At 46.9% G+C, this 22,296-nt stretch overlaps 1 protein-coding gene across 2 annotated transcripts in view; it reads left to right on the top strand.

Moving 5' to 3' along the window:
- PKNOX2 (PBX/knotted 1 homeobox 2) overlaps positions 1 to 22,296 on the top strand; it is a 268,739-nt gene that overhangs the window by 145,603 nt on the left and 100,840 nt on the right. For both annotated transcript variants that reach the window (XM_030918734.1, XM_030918735.1), the window contains one exon: positions 21,152 to 21,259. The gene's annotated coding sequence lies outside the window, so the exon portion shown is untranslated. The remainder of the gene's footprint in view (positions 1 to 21,151; positions 21,260 to 22,296) is intronic.

The following is a 22,296-nucleotide window of genomic DNA, read 5'->3' as shown; positions in this document are numbered from 1 at the left end:
GTATGGGGGAGTCTGGTGGGGGAAGGTGTTTTTAGACTCCAGTTCACTCGGGTCTTTGGCCTTCCTAGCACACTTCTAACAGGCCCAGGCTACTCTTTTGTGTTGCTTTACTCATCCATGCCTTGTTCCGTCTTTTGTACATGTACTTTCAAATCATCACAGAACTCAGATTTGAAAATTCAGACTAAGACGTGACATCCATTATATTTCACATTCCTCGTTAGAAAGACATGAGTTAGACCTTGCCCTCTTTTGCCAACACGCCTTAGAAATAGCATTAGCAAGGAAATCCAACCCCACCAATATTTTTTGATCACCTCTGATGCTGAAGGCACAGTGCTAGATACTGCGAGTGATACAGAAGGGAACAAGAATTGTCCCCACCTCAGACACCATGGAGGAGGCAGACACACAAGTTGCTATAGCCCTGGGTAGAAAGGACAAGGGTTAGAATTCTGGTATATGCAAAGTGCTGAGAAAGCCCCCAGGAAGGAGAGCACATGTCTGCCTGGGAAGATGCAAGAAAGAGACATGAAGGGGGTGACATTTTAAGCAGTTGTGGATCAGAGGTGCAGAGAAGGCTATAAATTCCTTATGGAGGACACAAAGGTAAAGATGCAAGATGATGTTTGGGGAGCAGCAGACAGCTTTGCGTGGTGATTATACAGTGGATTGGGGGTAGAATGTAGCCCCGAACACTCATGTCAAGCTTTCTGCTCTACCCGGCGTCCTGTCAAAGCCTTGAGCACAATGCCCTCACATAAACTCATTAGCACCTCCTCCAAGCCTATTCTTCCTCCATGAACCTTAAAAAAAAATTTTTTAAAAATGTTTGACACCACTGTCCTCCCAGTGAATTGAACACTGAGCTTAGAATCAAAACATCTGAATTTGCGCTAAACCTGGGAGGTGGAGGTTACAGTGAGTGAGATCACATCACTGTACTCCAGCTTGGGTGACAGAGTGAGATTCTGTCTCAAAAAAAAAAAAAAAAAATCTGAATTTGAACCTCAGATCCAGCACTTTAGATTGGGCAATCCTTTAGGTTCTCTGAGCCTCTATTTCTTCATCTGTAAAATGGGAAAAACAGTGCCTAACTTTCTTCCTACAAGGGGGAGTTATGATGATTAAATGAGCTAGACGAGGGCACTGCTTTGTAAGGAGTGGAATGCTGTGTGGGGGTAAGAAGGATGTTTAGTACGATCGGGTCCCCAGATCTGTGCATCACACAGTAAAAAATTATTTTGCTGAAATTGAAGTTTCCTGAAGCTCACTATCAAAAAAAATGCCTGGTGGAGGGGAGGACCAGGAAGGCCAGAGGCAAAAGGAGAGTGTGGAAGCCACAGATCCAAGCCCATTTTGGTTGGGGCTAAAGCTGGCTGATTTTGAGACTCTCTTCAAAGCCGTCTGAGTTCACGCTGAGCACCAGGTTCTGTGGGAAATCGCCCTGCTGTGCCCCAGGCAGGCTGTGAGGTGAATCAGGAACATTCCATAAGGTGGTGTGTGGTGTGTTGAGGCAGGAGGGCCGGGGCAGCGGGTGCTGTGGCACTGCGGATGACTGCAGGGGCAGACCTACCACACCCTGCCTGCCGCCCCCCGAGTGTCATGTACTGCAGGCACTCTAAGCACAGAGACAAAACCACCTACCTTGAGGAGCTCCATGGACTGGAGGACGCACCTGCCCATAATACCAATTCAGCAGGGTCAGCAGCACCATACAGGTGTGCTCAGGTGATGGGAGCACAGAGGCAAAAATTACTGTCCGCCAGAGGGGCCAGGATGCTCAGACAAGGTTTCCTAGGGAAGATACCCTGAATTGAACCTTAGGAATATGCAGTGGCCCAAATAGGTAAGGTAGGAAAAGGCATTTGGGACAGAGAAAACAGCATTTGTAGACGCACAGAGGCATAAGGAAGGCCTTCGCTTGCATGCAGTGTGAGAGGCGCAGGGGGTGGGGGCTGCGGAGGAGGCCAAGCCCCCTGGAGGCCCGTGTCATGCTATCGCTTTCCACGGAGGGCGACAGGGAGCTTAGACAGCAGGGATGGGAAGCAGAGAGTATTTACGGTGCACTGAAGAACTTTCAAAGAACGGTGTCTTTGAAAGTAGAAGGTGAGAGAAGGGAGAAAGTGGAAAGAGAAGTTGAGGGCACCCCCAGGTTTGTTTCTTGAATGTCTGCAATGGCAGTGCCATTCATCCAAACTAAGGAACATGGAAGAAAGGAGCAGATGGAGGGTGGCCAGGAGGGAGCTGCTGGAGCTCCTAACGGGGCCTGGTGAGTTTGGGGAGGTTGCTGTGGGATATCCAGGTGACATCCTACCTCATTCAGTTCTGCATCTGAACTCTCCTATCTCAAGTAGAATTTTCTCTTTCAACTGAATTGGGAGCACCTTGAGGGCAGAAACTAGGCCTGACTCATCTTTGTTCCCCTCAAGGAGTTCCTGGAATCCTCACAGAGCTCCTGCTGGCTGTGGGCACTGCATGAACTTGCTAATTCAACTCCACTTCTTTACCTTGATTTCCTTTTGCACTTGAAGATAAAGCTTCAAAGGACAGCATCCTGGAAAAGCACATATACCCAGGAGGCAGACAACCCTGGCTTGAGTCCTGTCCATGCCCTTTCCTAGCTGTGATATTGAGCACATCGCTGGGCCTCCTCAAATCTATGCTGTCTAACGTGGCAACTGGTAGCCACTAGCTATGTGTGTCTATTTAAATAAAAATAAAAATGAAATTAAGCATTCAGTGACTGGGTCACACCAGGTTTGAGTCAAGTGCTCAGTAGCCACACAGTGTCCATGGTATTGGAAAATACAGATAGAAAGCATTTCCATCACCACAGAGAGTTCTATTGGACAGCGCCGGGCTAAGATGCAAATGGGTGTTAGTACTTACAGCACAGAAGGGAGTGAGGGCCTGTGAGTTTTCTGTGTAAAGCACTGGGCATGATGCCAGGCACACAAGAGACCCCCAGTAAGCAGTGGCCATTATTATACTGAATGAATTAGAGGAAATGGCTGAAGCCCTGGGCTGCCACAGCAGCATCCGAGACTCTCCTTGAGGATTCAGGGCTGCAGAGCCCCGTGGGTGGCAGAGGAGACCGGCCCTGACTCTAGGGACAGTTGATGAAGGGGCTTCACCTTGCAGTTGGAGAATCTGGGGTTGGTGTCATGGCCAGCTCGTCATGAATCACCAGAGAAAAACCCCTGGGGGATTTCAGTGATCTCAGAGCACCTGCAGTGGGGTGCCCTCACTGCGACATCACTTGCTCGCCATGTCACCGTGGCCAATTTGGATCTGCTCTCGGTCCTGGGCTGCAGCAGACGGATTGGGAACCAGGGTGGGTCAGGGAGTGGAGCCCTTGCTCAGAAGTCCATCTGCATCTTAATGGTGGGGAAGACTCAGAGCTCAGAGCATCCAGATGGTCCGGCAGTTTCTCTTCCTGGAAGCATGCTGCCTCCCCGCATGCTTTTGCTCCTCTGGTGTGCTCTGCACGTCAGGGGCCAAATGGGCAGGATCCATCACTGACCTGCAGTCAGTGGGGAGGGGACAAGGCTTCGTACTTCAGCTCCCCGAGAGCTGGGCTAGACGCCCACAGCTGGGAGCAGAGGAGGCAGTGCGGCCCCAGCTCTGGCTGTGCTGCAGGGAGGCTTCCCCTTGGCAGGGGCCATCCCAGAAACCCTCGCCTTGCCGACCACTTCTCCAGCCCTGCCCCGCCCTGCCCCCGAGAGGACAACAAGCCTGGCAGAGATGTTCTGGTGAGGATACTCCTTGGACCCAGCCCTGGGGCAGCCCTGGCTGGACACTGGATTACCCCTGAGCAGCAGCCTCCTTATGGGAAAAGGAGAATATTCACTTCGGTCAGGAAAGAGAGTTGGGGAAGGGAATTTTCATACAGCAGAAGCCCCAGGCAGGCTGGGTTCTGGCCAGAGGCTCTCACTGCTCCCCTGTGTGGCCAGCAAGTCACACCCCTCTGGTCTTCCCAACCAAGAGCCAGACAGGGTCATCTCTAAGGGCCTCTCCTGCCCTTGGTTCTACCACAGGATGGGCTGCAGTTATCCTCTGGCTGAAGCCTGCTTGGAGGGAGACAGGAGGTTCACATGGGCCCAGCCCTGCTCTCCATAGCATCCCCCTCTCCCCACCTCCTTCCTTTTCTCCTCCCTAGTAGGATGGATGGAGGCAGTGTGGAGAAATCCGAATAACTAATCAGAGTCCTCATTAACCCCCTGCCAGGATGCTCAAACATTCACTTTGCTGTCTGTGAAGCAGAAAAAAAAAAAAAAAAAAAAAAAACTCTCTCTGCATTAAAATTGATGCGTTATTAATCCCTGTGCTCCCAAACTGGTGGGCGGCTCTGCCTCCTGCCCGAGGCCCAACGTATGGGGTCTGCTACCTTGGGCCGCTTGGACTTTCTATTATTTATTGGCCCAGTGCAGAGAGGCCTTCTCACAGGGAGTGGGCTTGCTGCCAGCACAGAGGCAGCTGTTTTGTTTTCTCCCTGGCCTGGCCGGTGGGAGGCCTTTGCTCAACCCCACCCCAGGGTGCAGCTGCCAGGCTGCCTTGCTGGGCAGGGAGGGCTGAGTGCATGGCAGCTAATGGTGTGTCTCTCACCAGATCTGAGGGCATGGTGACCCGCTCTATGCTTCAGATGAGCCAGCCTGGGAGTGGGCAGCTTCTCAGTCCAGTGGTGGCTGGGCTAGAAAAGCCTTAGTGTTTGGCTCAAGTGCTGACTCTGCACACCTGAGACCACAGTGCCCCCATGCCCCATGGCCTCCCCAGTGCCACCCCCTACCCAGGGCTTAAAGCTGTTCTCTGGCTCTACACTACCAGCAGATATCCCCACATTTACACCCCCTGTATAAGAGTAGGAATCCACAAATATTTATCTTGTGCCTGACCTTGTACCAGGAGCTGTGAGGATTCCAGGACGTGTAAGGCTCAGTCTCTGTCCTCCAGGAGGCTGTGCTGGAGTGGAGGCAAAGATGTTCGTACATAAGAGGACACCATGACAACAGCAAGGGAAGGATGGAGGATGGACCCCGGGGAGTGCTGAAGGCTCCTTTGGGTTCTCATGGAGCCCATGATGGTGTGGGAAAGAAGCATGGAGGAAGTTAGACCCATTGTGAACCCCTCATTTCCAGCCAGTTGGTACTGGCTCACCCCTCTTTAGTGGTCATCCATCCGCCTGCCCTAATATGGACTTGTCTGCATCTGTTGCCTGTCTTGGCCTGAGAACCCCCATCCAGTGCCGGGGCCTGTGTGAACTCCCTCATATAGCCTTCTATGTGCTGGGCCCCTAAAGACAGCTTTGCATGGAAAAGAAGCTGAAAGTGCAGGGTAAGAAGAAAGGGGAGTTTAGTCCCTAGCTTCATCTGGAATTACCTTCACTTACTGCATCGAGAAATGCTCAGAGGTAGCCTTCCCAATCTTTGACTCAGTTCCTGAGGGTGATCATTCCATTACAGGCATACCTGGGAGACATCACAGGTTGGATTCCAGACCACCACAATAAAGACAATATGAAAATAAAGCAAGTCACATGAATCTGTTGGTTTCCCAGGGCACATAAAAGTTATGTTTACACTATACTGCAGTCTATTAAGTGTGGAATAGCATTATGCCTTAAAAAAAACATACATACCTTAATTTAAAAATACTTTATTGCTTAAAAAATACTTACGATGATCTCAGCTTTCAGCAAGTCATAATTTTTTTGCTGCTGGAGGATTTTGCCTCAGTGTTGATGGCTGCTGGCTGATTAGGATGGTGGTTCTGAAGGTTGGGGTGGCTGCAGCAACTTCTTAAAATAAGACAACAATGAAGTTTGTTGTATCGACAGACTTGCCCTCTCACAACAGATTTATCTGTAGCAGGTGATGTTGTTTGATAGCATTTTATCCACAGTAGAACTTTTTTCAAAATTGGAGTCAATTCTCTCTAACTTTGCTGCTGCTTTATCAACTTAGTGTATGTGATATTCTAAATCCCTTGTTGTCATTCCAACAATGCGCACAGCATCTTCTCCAGGGGGAGATTCCATCTCAGGAAACTGCATTGTTTGTTCATCCATAAGAAGCAATTTCTCCTCCTTTCAAGTTGGACCATGAGATTGCAGCAGTTCAGTCACATCTTCGGGCTCCACTTCTCATTCTTGTTCTCTTGCTATTTCCACCACATCTGCAGCTATTCCCCCCCACTGAAATCTTGAACCCCTCAACGTCATCTACGAGGGTTGAAATCAACTTCTTCTAAATCCCTGTTAATGCTAATTGTGACCTCCTCCCATGAATCATGAATGCTCTTAATGGCATCCAGAATGGTGAAAATTTTTAATTTTTTTCTCAGATCCATCAGAGGAATTGATATCTATGGCAGCAAGAGCCTTAACAAAATGTACTTCTTAAACAATAAGACATGAAAGTCAAAAGTGCTCCTTGATCTATGGGCTACAGAATGGAAGTTGTGTTGGCAGGCATGAAAACTACATTAATCTCCTTGTATATCTCCGTCAGAGCTGTTGGATAACCATGTGCATTGTCAATGACCAGTAACGTTTTGAAAGGAATCTTTGTTTCTGAGCAGTAGGTCTCAACACTGGACTTAAAATATTCAGTAAACTATGCTGTAAACAGATGAGCTGTCACCCAGGCTTTGTTGTTCCATTTATAGAGTGCAGGCAGAGCAGATTTAGCATCATTCTTAAGTGTCCTAGGACTTTGGGAATGGTAAATGAGCCCTGGTTTCAACTTAAAGTCACCAGCTGCATTAGCCAATAACAAAAAAGTCAACCTGCTTTTTTGTGAATTTGAAGCTAGACATTGACTTCTCCTTTCTAGCTATGAAAGTTCTGGATGGCATCTTCTTTCAACATAAGGCTATTTTGTCTACATTGAAAAATCTGTTGTTTACTGTAGCCTTAATCAATGATCTTAGCTAGGTCTTCTGGATAACTTAATGCAGCTTCTATAATACTTCAGCACTTGCTGCTTCACCTTGCACTTTAACATTATCGAGATAGTTTCTTTCTCTAAACTTCATGAACCAACCTCTGCTAGCTTCCAACTTTTCTTTTTTTGTTTGCTCAGAGACAGAGTCTTGCTCTGTCACCCAGGCTGGAATGCAATGGTGCAATCTCGGTTTACTGCAACCTCTGCCTCCTGGGTTCAAGCGATTCTCCTGCCTCAGCCTCCCAAGTAACTGGGATTACAGGCACCTGCCATCATGCCTGGCTATTTTTATTTTTTTTATTTTTTTTATTTTTTGCATTTTTGGTAGAGATGAGGTTTTACCATGTTGCCCAGGTTGGTCTTGAACTCCTGACCTCAGGTGATCCACCCACCTCGGCCTCCAAAAGTGCTGGGATTACAGATGTGAGCCACTGTGCTGTGCCCCAACTTTTCCTCTGCAGCTTTCTCACCTCTCTCAGCCTTCATAGAATTGAAGAGAGTTATGGTCTTGCTCTGGATTAGGCTTTGGCTTTAGAGAATGTTGTGTTTGGTTTGATCTTCTATCCAGACCATTCAAACTTTTTCCATGTCAGCAATCAGCTGTCTCACTAACTTCTCTATCATGTGTTCACTAGAGTAGCACTTTAAATTTCTCTCAAGAAATTTTCCTTTGAATTCACAACTTGGCTGTTTGACACAAAGGCCTAACTTTTGCCCTGTCTCAATGATATGGTTCAGCTCTGTGTCCCTACCCAAATCTCATTTCAAATTGTAATCCCTGCCTGTTGAGGGAGGGACCTGGTGGGAGGTGATTGGATCATGGGTGGGTTTCCCCCATGCTGTTCTTGTGATAGTGAGTGAGTTCTCATGAGATCTGATGGTTTATAAGTGTCTGGCGGTTCCCCTCACCCCTTTCTCCTGCTGCTATGTAAGACGTGGCTTGCTTCCCCTTCCCCTTCCACCATGATCGTAAGTTTCCTGAGGCCCCCCCAGCCATGCTGAACTGTGAGTCGATTAAACCTCTTTTGTTCATAAATTACCCAGTCTCAGGTATTTCTTTATAGCAATGTGAAAACAGACTAAATACACTCAGTTTTTGATATGCCTCCCTCACTAAGCTTAATCATTTCTAACTTTTGATTTAAAGTGAGAAACATGGGACTCCTTTCACTAGGACATTTAGAGGTCACAGTAGCGTTATTAATTGGCCTTATTTTAATATTGTTGTGTCTAACACACGACATTTATTAAGTTCACCGTCTTATAGGGGTATATTTTATGGCACCCCAAAATACAATAATAACATCAAAGATCACTCATCACAGATCACCATAACATATATAATAATGAAAAAGTGAAATATTGTGAGAATTACCAAAACGTGACACAGAGACATGAAGTGAGTACCTGTTGTTGGAAAAATGGTGCTGATAAACTTGCTCAATGCGGTATTGCCATGAACCTTCAATTTGTAAAAAATGCAATATCTGCAAAGCACACCAAAGTGAAGTGCAATAAAATGAGATGTATCTGTAATATTTTTAAGTGCTACCAGGTGCTGGGGTTTCAAGATGAGCAAAACAAGTCTGGACCCTTGTCCACATGGAGTTTACAAACTAATGGAGAAAACAGACGTTACTCAATCACAAATAAATATAATTACAACATTAATTAAATTCTCAAACTGAATTAAGAAATGCATATAACAAAGGAGACTTACCTGAGAGGTCTCTGTAGCTCCCCTGAGGAAGTGATTCTTGAGTTGAGAGGTGAAAGCAAAGCAGGCTATTACTAGTTAAAAGTGAACGAAGAAAGAGTACCTTCCAGGAATGTTGGTAGCTTGTGCAAAGGCCCTGTGGTGGGAAGAAGCATGGCTTGTTAGAGGGAACAAAAGCCTGGGTGGATGGAGGCCAAACAGCAAGCTGAGGCTGGAAAGGTGGGAAGGACCAGACTGATCTTCTAGACCATGGTAAGGCTTTTGACTTTGATCTTAAGAATGGGAAAGCCATACTGTGCTTGAAACAAGGGAGGTATAACCATGTAGTAGAATATTTGCACCTTCAAAAAGATCTTTCCGGCTGTTTAAAGGAAAACAGATGGAGAGTGTCAAGAATGTTAAATGGGTCATCATATCCCTTGCTGTTTCCTGTCTCCCATTTTAGTGAGCAGAAGTCTATAGAATGTTCCAGTGCTTTATGAAAGGAGATGCATATTTAAATTCTGGTTACCCAGTATTCAGTCTCAAGTGGGAATCTAGGAATCCACAGAAATAAGCTATAGCCCTTGAATTAGCACCCCTCCTTTTCTAACACAGCAGAGATTCAGGAGGTTACGACCACTTTGATCATTATAGACCCAGGACTGAGATGTACATGGTACCCTGTAGAACAAGAGATACACCCCAGGATCTGTGAGACCAGATGTCAGGAGGGAAAGCAGGAGCTGAGAGGATGAATGGGCTGGGCTTGGAGGAACAGAAGGGTGGGTTGCAGGGGAGCCAGAGAAGCAGAAGGGTGAGTACCTGGTGTTCCAGGTACTGAAACGCCCTGTGGAGCTAGGCATACAGGCTCCATGAAACACACACAAGCCTGAAACCTCCATTGGCTGCAAGCACCTCCTCTCCATTTAGCTAATGGCTCCTCTGTCCTCTGTTATTCCAGCTTGCTACTCTTAAAGAAACTGCTTGTGTCTAGCTTAAGACCAGAGCCTTCTTTCATCTTCACAAATATGAATTGATCACATTCTCTGTGTAAAGATGCTCTGAGGGTCAAAAAAAAATCCCCACACTGCCCTTGCCCTTAAGCATGCTGCCTCCTGGAGGGAGCTGGATATGTAAACAGTTAACCCTTAGGAGGCAGGACGACAGAAGCACTCCGTGCCAGCAACCACACAACCTGCTTTGCCTGGCATGGTCTCAGTTGCAACCTGTAGTTGCTGTGTAATTAGTCACTGTGCTCTTTCACTCTCAAAATTACTCCAGTTTGAATGATATATTGTGGGGTCATCCTAACAATGTGCCATGGCTGTAAAGAGCTATGAGCAATTCTTTGTAACAATTCAGGAGGCATCACAGAATAAATAATATTTGAGCTGAGTCCTTGAGGAATGAGCTGTATTTCAACTATTAGAGTATGGAAAGAGGTCATCCCAGTCTTGAAACAAGCAAAGTCCTGGAGGTATCTAAAAGTGGAATCTGTATAGGAAAGGGTGAGTATAGTTTAACTATAACCCGGAGCAGAGATCAGCAAACTTTTTCTGTAAAATTTCAAACAGTAAATATTTCAGGTCTTGTGTTGCAACTGCAATCATCCCTCGGTATCTGTGGGGGACTGATTTCAAGACACCCACGGATACCAAAATTCACAGATGCTCAAGTCCCTTATATAAAATGGTGTAGTATTTGCATATAACCTACACACATACTCCTGTATACTTTAAATCTCTAGATTACTTATAATACCTAATACAATGTAAATACTATGTAAATAGTTGTCCTACTATATTGTTTAGGGAATAATGACAAGAAAAAAAGTCTGCACATGTTCAGTACAGATTAAATTTTTTTCCCAAATATTTTCTATCCGCCGTCGGTTGAATCCGTGGATGTGGAACCCACAGATATGGAGGGCTGACCATGTTCAACGCTGTCATCACAGCGGGAAGCAGCCACAGACAATAGTAAACAAATGGGTGTGGCTGTGTTCCAATAAAACTTTAATTACAAAAACAGGCAACCTCAGTATTTGGCTTGTGAGTTTATGTCTTAGTCCTTTTGGGCTGCTGTCACAAAATACCTTAGACTGGGTAATGTCTATAACACTGGAATTTATTTCTCACAGTTCTGGAGATTGGAACTCTAAGATCAAGGCATCAGCAGATTCAGTGTTTAGTGACGGCTCCTTTCTCATAGACGGGACCTGCTGCGTGTCCTCACACAGGGGGTACGCAAAAGGAGCTCACTCGAGCCTTTTTTATAAGGGCACTAATCCCATTGATGAGGGCAGAGCTCTCATAAATTAATCACTTTCCAAAAGGCTCCATCTCTTAATAGCACCACAGTGGGGATCAGGTTTCAATATGAATTTTGGGGAGGCACATTCAGACCATAAGGTGTGGTTTGCCAGCCCCTGACCTAGCGTCCTTGAAAGAGAGTCATAGGCTGGAAGTTAGGTAGGGGCCACGTCACGAAAGGTCTCAAATACCTGCACTAAAGATGTGTCTTATTTAAAAAAAAAAAAAATATATATATATATATATATGTTTTTGAGCATAGGAATGGGTGATCTGAGGTCCTAGGGTTTATTTTCAGAGTTTAGAGGGTACTGGAGAAAAATGGGGAACAGCAGTGCAGCAGTGCGGAAAAAGGCCTGGCTTTGGGAGGCATATGCAAGTGCTGGTAGCCATCCCTCTAGACTCTCCCCTTTTGTTCTACAGCCCCCTCCACTCTCTGTCCTCTTCATCATTATGAGAGTGCTGAGGGGTCTTGTCCTTTCTTATGCAGATACAGTTACAAGGTGCTGTTCTCTGCATTTCCATGGAGTGAAGCCCATTAATGACCACCTTCCCCATACCACCCAAGATGGCGCTGCTGTCATAGGGATTTAATCCTGTTGAGCCCGGTGGCTCCTGGGCAGCATCACACCCAGAACTCCCCATGGATGATGACACCCTCACTGCTGAATCACTGTGACAGATGCTTGGCTGCAGAGCTGGAGGAGGGAGCAGTTAGTCATCTACTATCCCCCCTGTGTCCCCCAGAGCCCCCAGAGTGTGCAGGTCACCTTTCCATGGAATATCCCAATAGATCAACTTGAGATTTCAATATTAATTATTTTTGTGACCTTAGCTGAGACAGTTAAGTCTCAGTTTTGCTTGTTCTGTCTGTAAAATGGGTATATTGATACCAGCACTACCAACCTCACAAAGTTACAGTGAAGCATAAACAACAAAAAGTTAATGGATGGGATTGGGCATGCTTTGGGTTGTACATATCATCTTGCAGATAACAGCAGTATGTAAAGTCTTATTAACACTGGACCAAGGCAGAGCAAGGAGTCCCCTGATGCAGACCATGGTGGAAGGGATCATCTGGTCCTAACCTCACTTTGCAGATGGAAAAACTGAGGCCCAGAGCAGTGACATGCTGATGCAGGAGAGTTATGGATAGAAGCCAGGTGTCTTGGCTCCCGGTGCATTTGCAGCATCTGTGAGTTTCTTGGTGCCAATTTTGTAAGAACAGGGATCCTGGGCTCTGCTTTGAGCCCAGGTCAAAATCACCATGGCTAGAAGGTAAGTCCTAACTTTCAGATATCCTTTCAAATCCCAACTCTTCGCAAACAGCCTAGGGAGAAGGGCATTTTAAATAAAATCCTTTTTACCATCCCTTCCACTTCTGAAATTCATTTCTCAGCAGTATCTGAATGAGAATTTTACAGACATTTCATTTTCCTTCCTTGTTGCCTTCCTTTGCTGTCCTCCAGGAGCTGGTTATGACTGAAACCTCTGCGAGGCACAAGGTGTAAATCTTCCCTGAGTAGGAACTGGGCCCTGAGGTGCAGGTCATCGGATTGACACCATCTCCATATGTGGTGTGGTCATCATGGGAGGAAATAGAGCCCTGAGAAGGGCAGGGAGGCACAGAGAGATTAATTTCTTCAATGTCATGCTTCCTCTGCATTCCTTAATAACGAAAATTTACATGTGTGGGGAAAATCACAATTTCTCCTGGGAGGCATGGAAAGGAAAGTCAGAGAGAGCCTTCCGACTGTTTTGCAAGTGGGTGTGAGCCTAAGGCTCTGTATCCATCTGACTTGGAATCTTCTGGCTGCTTACTGTGTGTGGCATGACCCTGAACTGAAATCTGTGCCTTTGTGTGTCTGTGACAGTGTTTCTGGGAGTGTGTGTGTGTGTGTGTGTGTGTTGTCACTGCTGTCTTTGTGACTATGTAGATCAATGTGTGTTTCTTTAAAAAAATATATTTCTCATTTCCTGCATAAATTACTCCACGTAAAAGGCCATCCGGAGCTCAGTTCCTCGCATCCTTTTTCAATAAAGCAATATTATCAGAGCCTGGTCCCAAAACTAGTCCCAAGAGAGGCTTTTCCTAGATTCTTTGTCAAATGAAATGTCACCGACTCACCAAATGATGAGAAGAAGAATTCTTCTTGTTTATTTCCCAAGAGAGGCAGAACAGAAGCAGCTCAGCCTCTTTACAGCTTTTCCAGACTAGATAGGCAGGTGGGCAGGTGCCCAGGAGCTGTTCTGATGAGGCCACAACAGCACCCTTGGACTCCACCCTTTCTCTTCACCCCTTAACCAGTTTTGTGTCTATGGACCAGTCACTTAACTTTTCTAACCTCAGTTTTCCCTTTTTAAAGACAGGACTAAAAATAACTACTTTCCAAAGTTGCTGCAAGTCCTAAGTAATAAATTGGATAATATAGTTCTCCGTAAAGGAGATCAGCACGTGGTGTGTTATACACTCCACATGCCCTCTGCTGAATATATACATGTATTTACTCCTTTATCCAGCAAATACGCTGAACACCTTACATGTACAAAATACATCTTAGGCTCTGGGGAGTTCTATAGGCTTGAGATTCCAATTAGGATTATATAATCGAGTGGGGTGGCAGAGTGGTACCCAGACGATCACAGTGTGGCTGGCTAAGTGTGAAGAGAACTGTGCATAGGATGCTCTAAGCTGCTGGAACGGTCCTTGTGCAGCCTGTGGAGGATGCAGCAGCCCCCAGGGAGATGGATCAGGAGGGAATTGTTGAGCTGAGGTGTGGCCATGGAGATGGAAAGGAGGAAAATGTAGCTCACTCTATCTGGTGACAGAGGCAAAAACAAACAGATTGTACCAAGATGCACTTACTTTCACCTGCTTCTGGAGTGAGCCATTGGTGCTGGGGATCCTGCCTTGGAACCCAGAGTCATCAAGCAGGCTGGCTTGGGGAGAGAGCAGGGACTCCGAGGCTGAGGGTCTGACCACTGGAGAAAGGGATGGGAGGGGAGGATTGAGAGAAGGAGGCTGAGCTGAGTTTGGTAAGGAAAGTAGAGACAGGCAGGGCCTTGCAGAGGTGTTCAATGTTGAAGTCTTCTGATGGGGCTGAAGGTTCCCCAAATAAGAAAATCCTGCTGGGCAAGTGAAAAGCTTTTTCTAAAGTCCCTTCAAGTGGGCTGGTCTTAGCTGAGTTAAAGCAGACATTTGCTTTCCATGATGCATTCCTAATTACCAATCTCTCCCCCAGGCCCCTTTCTCCAGAAAGAAAATTTGTGACTGGCCAAACTCTGCCCAGGTCTCCTGACTGCATCTGGCATTCCTGCTTATCCATTCTTTCCCTCATAGACGCACGTTGAGCCTGATGCTAGGCCAGGACTGGAAGTGCACGGTGAGGAATACAGAATCCCTGCTCTCTGGAAACTCAGAGCTTAGTGGGAGGGACACACCTAGGAACAGATAATTCAGTGACACAGCCTGGAGTTCATGGCTAAGGACTTTGGACTTTGTCTTGGAGATATAGTCCCAGGTATTAGGGGAGCAGAAAGGAAGGAATGACAGACACCCTGTGTGGGGCTCAGTGGCCCTGAGAGAAAATCTAACAGAGCTGAGTCTCAGAGGATGAGTAGGATTCTGCTAGATGAGATCTAAACAAGTTTTTTTTTTTTTTTTTTTTTTTGAGACGGAGTCTCGCTCTGTCGCCCAGGCTGGAGTGCAGTGGCCCGATCTCGGCTCACTGCAAGCTCCGCCTCCCAGGTTCACGCCACTCTCCTGCCTCAGCCTCCCAAGTAGCTGGGACTATAGGCGCCCGCCATCACACCCAGCTAATTTTTTTGTATTTTTAGTAGAGATGGGGTTTCACCGAGTTAGCCAGGGTGGTCTCGATCTCCTGACCTCGTGATCTGCCCGCCTTGGCCTCCCAAAGTGTTGGGATTACAGGTGTGAGCCACTGCGCCCGGCCTAAACAAGTTATTATTGCTATCATTGTCACTAATGACAATAGTCATCATTTGTGAAAGGCTTAGTCTACATCATTGCCAAGCCCTTTGCTGTCTGCTAAGCATATCACACGTCTAATGTAATACCATCAAATCCTGTGAGTTGGGTATTATTGTAACCATTTTACAGAAGTAGGAAAACCATGACTTATACAGCTTGGAAGATGGGAACCTAGGACTGGAATTCAAGGTTGTCTGACTTCACCTTTCCACCCATTGTATTCTCTCTCCCACATTCACTTATTATTAGTGCAGGAAGCATACAAAATAATACATAGTTTAGTCAACAGCTCTCAATTCAAGAACACGTTGAAATATAGAGAACTGTGATACCTTTGGCAATTAATAATTAATAACTAAATAAGCAAACCATCAACTGAACTGGTTCAGCATTGATCTGATTTAATATTTTCTGGTAGTGACTCTTCTTCATGTGACAGGAACAATACTTTCCATGATCTCCATGGGCACAGTACTAACCTAGGCATGTATGGAAGGAATAAGAGAAATATAAAAGTCTCACAATCCTTATCCAAATCATATCCACATCACAATCCAAAGCTTATGACGACGTTGAGGAGATTAAGATTCATGCACAAAGCAGGGGCTCACGAAATTAAGTAAGATCAAGGGTCAGTAATAGGGTGAGGGGGGCAAGAGGCTGAGTTCATTCGGCTGCAGAAAGGCAGGACTTGAGCTGGTCTTTGCAGGTTGGATGGGACCTGGACAACGGAGGAAAGGGAAGCATGGCAGGTGGGTCAGGAGGGCCAGGGAGCTCACACAGGGGGTGTGCTTGGCCATGAGGCAGTGGCAGCCTGGCCTGGCTGGAGAAAAGGTTCAGATTTGAAAGTAGTGGGGAGTTAGGTAAGATTGGTAGGATCAGGCTGATAATGAAGGGGAAGAATGGAAGCTAAGAAATCTCAATTTTGTCTTTTAGGCCCTGGCAAGCCATTATAAACTTTTGAGTAGAGGAGAAACATCATAAACAGGTCAATGAATTACTTTGGCTTCCAAAGAGCCCCTCTCTTTCTAAAGGATTGGCATCTGGTCTCTTTGAGATCAGCCTCATTGCTTTGGTGAAATTTGAGGCTTTCCCTGGGATGACAGTTGAGTTTAACAGCTGGTCAAGCATCACCAGAGAATGAGACCAGAGAATGTCACACTGTCAGGCCCAGCCCTTTGTTTATCGATGGCAATGATGAAAACCAGTAATGATGAGGAGGAAACAGAATTCAAACTGGTGGCATATTTCATCCAACATCACAGAGTAAACCTGTGGCAAAGCTGGTCCTGGCTGCCACGCCTCCATGGCTCACCCCTGCCAGCAGGGAGGTCTGAGGATTCACAAACATCAGCTATTAGGGATTGCTGGGGTGTCCCTGTAGGCAAACCACACTTCTCACTGCACTCATGGAAGAAGAGGCCCTCGGTGGGCTCCAGAGTGAGAAAAGATTCTTTTTTAGGCTCTTGGGCCAACTGGGGCAAAAACCTTGGCGTTTTATGCTCCTGAGATAGACACCAGAGTGGGGTAACCTTCCCAGAGTGGACAGGGAACAAGCTTTGGTTTGGGTCTCTGGCCACAGATTCCAGAGGCTCAGTCTTCACCTATCCAACTCATCTGCAAAAAGCCTAAGCACAAGTTGGCAAAATAGGCAAAGGTGATCTGTGGGGAAGCCAGCCCATGTCTATAGAGCGGTCCAGTAGAATGAACTTGGATAGGCAGAGAGAGGCCTGTGGGAGCCACAGTGCTGGAGGTGGGGAGGTCGTGAGGACAGAGGAACTTTATCTTCAGTCTGAAGCTCTTGCTTCCTTTCTTGTCCCCCAAACCATCTGGGCTATTGGGTCACACAGCCCCGTGTCTTCCCATCCATCCATCTCTCTCTGACTTCCTGTCTGCATCTGCGGCTTGGCCCTTCCTGCTGTGCTGCTTCTTAGCTTTTGGAGAGGAAGAGCTCTGCATGGTGACAAAAAGGGGAGTGTTGGGTCCTTCTGCCTGCAATCTAGAAAGGGGCACATGGCTTGAGTGTGGAGGGCAAGAGGCGGGTTGGAGGCTGGGAGGATGGCCGCGGCCATCAGGGGTCTCCTCCTCCCTGCCAGTCTGGCTCTCTGTCATGTGAGTGGTCCCCCTTGTACTTTGCGGAATCGCTGGCAGTGACAGGAAGGAGATTACAGACTGTATTTATGCCTTGTAGCTTTCTGTAGGCTGTTGGGAAACAAGTAGAACTTGGCAGTTATCAGTTCTGGGAAGGAGAATTCCAAGTATATTGTAGCCCTGAAGCGGTGCCCTGCATGGGGGCGTGCTGGTGTCACCTTGGATCGTCCTTCCTCTCTCAAATGTGTGTTTTATTAATCCCTGAGTGGGGAGCAGGGTCAGCTTCTTTCCCTAATATTGCAGTGATTCCTCTCTGAAGAGTTCTAGCTCCTCTGAGTCGTCTTGGGATGGGGACAGCAGAGGCTCAGCTAGAGCAGAAAGACAAGGAATACGTGGCTTCAGCAGGATGACAGAGGGAGCCCTGGACCCCCAGCGCCAGTAGGGACACAATGAAGGAGACAGAGGTTGGAGTCAGGCAGGGCTTCCTCCCCTCCCCAACCCTCACCGTGGCCCTGACCCCTGCTCCAGCCATTGTGGGATCTGGAGGCTGACAGTGAGGGGCAGCATCACACACACATTGTAGGTGACAATTATTTCTTTCCCTTCTATTTTGCCCACTAGACTGTAAGCACCTAGAAGACAGGGAGAGAGCAGGGGAGAGAGACAGTGAGTGAGAGAGAAAGAGAGACAGAGACAGAGACAGACAGTGTGTGTGTTTTGTCTTTGATGCCCAGGCACCAGCACAAGGTAGATTCTTAATATATGGGGACTAAATTGAAGCAATTTGTACCTTCCCAGAAAAGGGCAGGAGGGAGTAGTAAAAAGCTACCGAAGAACAGATCTGTCATTTGCCAAGTCAGCCTCAGACACCTGGAAACGGCTGATGTTAGCAAAGCTCCCAGGATTGCCCCACCCCGCCACTCAGGGCACAGCCACCTCTGCCTCTCCTTCGGTGAGTGCAGCATTAATTTAGCACTTACTACTGCAAGCACTCTCTTTGGACTGGTAAGAAATAGAAGGGCAAAGAGAAGCAGAGAGCTTGGGAGAACAAAATGTCTGGAGTCAGAAGATACACCACTTGCTGGCTGTTTTCTTAGGCAAGCCCTGTGCTTGACTCTCCTAAGCCTCATTTTCCACATCTACAAAATCAGAGCAACCACCTGGCAGGGGAAAGGCATCTCTCATATGCTGCTGACGGATGTAAATGGGTGTGACCCTCCTGCAAGTAATTTGTAAAAATCCCTTAAGATGAACACACCTTTGGACTTGGCAATTCCACATCCAGAAACTTATCCTAAGAAAATTATCAAGTCTGGAGTAAGAGTCCACTGCAAGAATAGTCATTACATGTTTATAATAGCAAAAACTGGAAATAATCTAAACAACAAATATGAAGAATTTGTCTGAAGTAATTATAGTATACCCATAAATGGAATGCCATAATCATTAAAATTATAATATATTTTCCTCCTACATGAAAAGGTGTTTATGATATGTTGTTAAATATAAAAGGCTATTTAGTGAACAGTATGAAAATATGATACTGCTTTTAAAAAAGAAGCATTTTACTCCAAATATTAACTGTAGCTTATATTTGTATTGTAGGATTGCTACTAACTTAACATTTTTCCTCTTATTTATCTATTTTTTACAAGAAGCATTTGCTATTTTTTAAAGGTAACACAATCGTCATATTAAAATACCTACTTTTACAGGTTGCTTTAAGAGTTAAAGAAGATATTACATGTGAAAGTACTTTGTGAACTGAAAAAATTATACAGATTTAAGATAGGACTTCTGCCCATGAGAAGCTTATAGTTTGGAAGGAGATGAAAGATAGCTAAGATAACCATAGCATGAGACAGGATGTGACTAGAGCTTTCAGAGAATGACAAGCAACATGTTATTTGGAAGCACAGAGGAGGAAAAATTACTTCTGGCTGTGGAGGCAGCGGCCAGAATGTTTGCGTGAACAATGAAGAATGGTTCCGGTAGAAATACCTGATCAGATAGAAATATAGAATCGGGCATTGAGGGGAGTGGGAAGTTGTGGACAGGTTTGGAGAATGGCAGGTGTTGTGAGTGGTTGGAGAGTAGAGAGCCACTGGTGCAGGGTGGAAGATGGGTCTAGAAAGGCAGTCGGGACCAGCTGCTTTCTAGACAATGAGCAGACGTGTGTTGAAGGCCTTCTCTGAGCAGGAAGTCATTGTACTTCTGGCGGGGGTGGTGCCACAGCTGTAAGCCCATTATAGGTGTGAGGCACTCACGCTGTCGGCAGTGCCTGGCATGGACAAGACCTTGAAGAGCATGAATGAAGTCACCTGTCCCGGTAGCTCTGCCTGGAAGCAGCAGTGCAGGGGTGCTCTGTGGGGCCGATGGTGGGAAGAAGGAGCATGGCAGGGAGAAGGGTCCTTTGTGGCTTGTGCTGCTGGGGATGGAAAGGAGGGAAGATATCTTCAGGCCTGACTGGAAGAGGATGAGAAGTGGGATAGTGATGGAGGAGTGAAAAGGAGATGAGGCTTGGAGAAGGGAGGAATCAGGCATATCGCCCAGGTTTGCTGCTGGGGTGGCCACAGAACTGGGAGTCGGTCACAAAGTTCACGACAAGGTCACATGGAGGAGAAGCCTGGTGCAGGGAACAAGCTAGGAGTAACTGGACCATGATGATGCCTGTGAGCTGGTCCTGATCTCTTGGGCTCTTCCCAGGGGCTGCCCAGGGCAGGCAATGGCTGGTGTCCCTTATTTGCTCTTGGGATGAGCCTGGGGTGCAAGAAAGGGAGAGGTTTTTGTTTTAATCCAGAGAGCTTTTGTTAATGGAAATTCACAAACCACCCTGCTTATCCTTGCTTCCTTCAGCTCATCCCACCTCCCGGCACCCTCGACTTCCTCTCTCCTGCCACCAGGAATTCAAACCTCCTTCAGGATCCCGGATGCTGTCTCTCTGCCACCCTCACCTCCCAGCAGTGCGCACGTGCGCGCGCGCGCTCGCACACACACACACACACACACACCAGAAGGGAGGTGAGAAAGTCTTGTTGTTCAGGCAAATATCTAAATTTCCACCACCCCACCACCACCACCGCTTGCAGCTCCCGGCCTGGGCCACTGTTTCACTCCTCTTGTTGTCATGTCACCAGTTAATTACATTCTTTACTGAGGTGCAAATGTGTTTTTACAGGGAGAGTAAGATGGTGTTAACTAGGAAGGAACTGTTAATGTTAAAGATGCATTTACCTCTGGTATAGGGCTGGCCCTCCTGGCCAGCGGTTCTCCCGATGCTGCTCTGAAAGTGCAGCCAGGCCTCAGAGCAGCCCCCTCCCCCGACCCTGCCATCCTGACTCCAAGCATAGCCTCACTGAAGTCCAATCAGCAACTCATCCACAAGGAGAAATTGATGGGACTGTTTGAGAAGTGTCCGGTCAGACCTTATGAAAGTGCTGACCAGCCAGCCTCCATTCACCAACACCATGGTCCATTTCAAATATTGACAAACAAAATTAATTCACTTTAATCGAAAAATAAAAATAAGTTGTGCAGCCAAAGCCACCTTGAGGTCACAGGTTGTCCTTTACTGCTAAGTGCTGCTTTGGGTCCATTCCCCTCCAACTCTTCCTCCCTGCCATCCTGGACACCTCCCCACCCACCCCTTACCCCTCAGTGTCTCTCCAGATCCCAGCCCAAGCCTGCTATCATTTGGATCCGCACGCCTGACAAATGTACCACTGTCCCCCCTTCCTCTGAGTTTCACCACAGCCTTAATACAAGATGTCAGCTGTGGTCTTCCCAGCACCACAGAAATCACTCACAGGCACCTGCCCGCACTCGGGGGAGAGGGCCGCAGGCACTCCTGGTGTCAGGAAGCCAGACGGGCAACAACAGGGCATGTTCAACAGTGACCAGGGCTTGGCTACAGTGACTCCGTGGGCCTCAGTGACCACATTGAGAGAGAATTGAATGGCAAATACAGGACAAATGGCTGCAAGGGAAGTTACAGAATAGAGGACATCCTGGAGAGGCCTGGAAAGGGGAGAACAGAGCCCGGGAGCCCCTCTTCTCTGACCACCCCTGCAATTCTTGCCTTCCCTGCTGAGAGCTGCTCTACGCTTTTTTGCAGGTGCTTTGGCTCTAGCAGAGAGGAAGAAATTCTGGCCCAGCTGGAAGTAGAAAGAGGGGAGTGACTCTCCTGAGGACCATCTCAGAGACCCCTGGGATCACCTGAACAGTAAGAAATGCTCTTCTGTCCTTTAACATATAGTTACATGTTATTTTTATGTAACAAGGAAAGGTTATCTTTCCTTCTGAAGGCCTCTAGAACCAGCTCAGAATATGAGCTGACACTTAACATGAACAACCTTGAAAGCCAATCATTGTATGATTATTCTCAGGTCTTTATGTCACCTCCTTAGCTCCTTGAGGAGGAGGGCTGGGTCTTATTCCTGTCTCTTTTCCTCTACGTATTCTGTGAACAATAAATGGCTGTTGATACCGATGGGTGGGGCCTTCCTTAGTATCATGATGATGATCACATTTGTACCACCCTCCGGAGCAAACATTATCACCCATGAATGACCTGGTGGCAGGGAGGAGGCGATCCTTAAAAATGCAGTTCCAGGACCCTAAAGCCAGAGCTTCTTACCCCAAGTGTTTTTGAATGGAAACTGCATTCCAGGTGTTTCTGATGAACTCAGAGAAACAGTTCTTTTGAATGTATAAAGCATTTTGAATAGAGAATCTCATTTAATCCTCTTATCAGATAGGGTTTTTTGTTTTTTGTTTTTTGATCTCAGCTCACTGCAAGCTCCGCCTCCTGGGTTCACGCCATTCTCCTGCCTCAGCCTCCCGAGTAGCTGGGATTACAGGCACCCGCCACCACACCAGCTAATTTTTTGTACTTTTAGTAGAGACGGGGTTTCACCGTGTTAGCCAGGATGGTCTCCATCTCCTGACCTCGTGATCTGCCCACCTTGGCCTCCCAAAGTGCTGGGATTACAGGTGTGAGCCACCGCGCCCTACCAGATAGGGTTTTTTTTTTAATCCCCTTAAGTAACTTCATGATCTCACAGACGTAAGTATCAATATAGGCAAGGATTTAGAAATGCAGTTATCCAAAACAACCCTTTCCTCTTTCCAGTATGCCATGATAAGGGCTGGATGTGCTATGGTGAGATTGGGCCCCAACTCCAAAGGACCTTGCCCAGGATTTTGTAAATTTCCCTGATGTCTTTGGGCCACCATGACCTTACATCAGTCTCCATTTCG

This window comes from Rhinopithecus roxellana, chromosome 15, assembly GCF_007565055.1.
Source record: "Rhinopithecus roxellana isolate Shanxi Qingling chromosome 15, ASM756505v1, whole genome shotgun sequence".
NCBI lineage: Eukaryota > Metazoa > Chordata > Mammalia > Primates > Cercopithecidae > Rhinopithecus > Rhinopithecus roxellana.
The sequence above is the reverse complement of the archived record's forward strand: the minus strand, read 5'-3'. Positions and strand labels throughout refer to the sequence as shown.